Here is a 2,127-nt window from a genome sequence, read left to right on the forward strand (position 1 = left end):
TAATCCACTGTCTCATGTGAACATCCATATGAACCTACTAAGAACTGTTCTTTGGAAAACAGAATTTGTTTGATGCCTTATTGAAAGCAAAATTTGAGACTTATTGTTTTGCTTTATTTTTTTTAAGGTTCTAAAAAAAATCTCTAACAAAAATAAATTAGTGATATTTGATTGCTCTCAATAAAAAATAATTCTTGGTAATTTATAACCTAGATAACTTTATGGAAGTATATGGATGAAATACCTGACAGGACTGAAAGAAAACTGCTAAAATCAAACATTTGGAAGTTCAGGGACCAAGGCAGTCTGGCAATATAAGGAACAGGAATGTGGAGATTCTTTTCAAGATCGCATGATTGGAATAAGTCATACTCAACCATTTCCTCTTCTTGTCTCACTTTACTAAATATCCAAATTTCAAGAAGAGTTTGACTGGCTTAGCTTTGGTCCCATGACTACTTTTTGGCCAAGAGAGGTGCAGCATCTTGATAATTAATTACATCATAACTATTTGAAATGAGTAGAAATAGTTCTCCAAATAAATCAAGGTGCTGTTATAAAAAAGATGAGAAAAGCAAGCAATAGCAAAAGCTATTCAATAATTCTCTACTGCTAGTGAAATAAAGCAGTGTAATGATTTTGAGAAGTCTTAAAAAATGAGTTTGCCATTGGTCAAAAACTGCCCTTGAAGAATAAGGTGGGAAGAGGGCAAATGCAATTTATTCACAAGATAGCTACGAAGACAGTTGCTATGCATCAATAAGCTTATTCACTCTCCCCTGAACCCTGCCTTTCCATCTCCCTTCCATTATGCTTTAACAACAGTCCTTTCCTAAATAATTGAAGCTGGAACTGATTAACCCCAAAGCGTCCATCATTGAAACTGATTTAATGTAAAGCTCTTTTCTAATTTAGCAAAGTTAAAATTTGAGATTATTTATCTTTTTTCCATTGACTAATTTCCTTCTGAGGACTGGATCTCACCCTTCAAGTAGAATTGGGTAAGCATCTGTTCTGGATGGGACAACATTTGCAGTTAGGCCCAGGTATGCTCTCACCATCATTTCTGCATTTTCCACAGTATTTTCCTTATATTTCTATGATAAAGATCCTTCTGTTGCTCATAAAGTCCAAATTCCTAGTCATAGCCTAATGTACCAGCTGCACATCACTATAAACTCAAAGCTTATTTTCTGTGTTGTGTTGCCTCTCCGCCACAAAGAAGATTAGATTCAATCACCTCTGGAGAAATGAGTGAGTAAGAGAGGGCCCTAGACATATTTCTAAGGAAAATCCACATAAAAGGAAGACAGAACTAAAATGCTGCCTGAAAGGCAAAGTGAATAAGGATAAAACAAAGAGCTAGGCCAAAAACCAGGAAAGTTTATACTATAGAAGTAAAGATAATAGGACTCTTGGCACAATGACTACCATGAACCAGCCACTTAATAAATATTCAATGACTGATTAGCAGAATATATTAAGAATGAAACAGGATTTCTTATAATTCTTCCTTGAAGAAAGCTCACGGATCATTGCTAACCACTCTCTTTAGGAGCATTTAAGAATTTCTATAAAAAATGATAAATATAAACATGACATCACTTGAATGACTTTTTTCACTATGTTAATATTGATCCAAATATAAATATTATACTTTAAATTGTATGGCTTTATTATAAATAACTCATGGAAGTAAATACGAGATAAACTGATGATTACATAATTATTTATATTGTCTTATTTCCCAGAAAACTGTTTACAAGTAGAAAATGACTATTCATTGAAAGACAACAACATGACCCATCAAAGGTGGAACTGCTGACTAGACTGGGCATTTTATTTTGGGATAAATTCTGACTGGAGCATTTCATAAAGGCATTACTGTTCTTGCTTGATGAAAAAATAGAACACATTCCTGGACACCTAAGCAGATGTTCAAAGCATAGAAATTACCACCAATAATAAATTAAAAATGGGACTCATTAAAGACAAACCATTAGGGTAATCTTTCCAGATAATTTTTTAAAATTTTTTAAAATTTGAGAATCACGAGAATAATTTTTTATAGGTCTGGATCATTAGGGCTATTTTGTAGACTGTGGGGTATACTATTCATCTGGTCAG

The sequence above is a fragment of the Pteropus vampyrus genome, unplaced genomic scaffold (genome assembly GCF_000151845.1).
Source record: "Pteropus vampyrus isolate Shadow unplaced genomic scaffold, Pvam_2.0 Scaffold10, whole genome shotgun sequence".
Taxonomy (NCBI): Eukaryota; Metazoa; Chordata; class Mammalia; order Chiroptera; family Pteropodidae; genus Pteropus; species Pteropus vampyrus.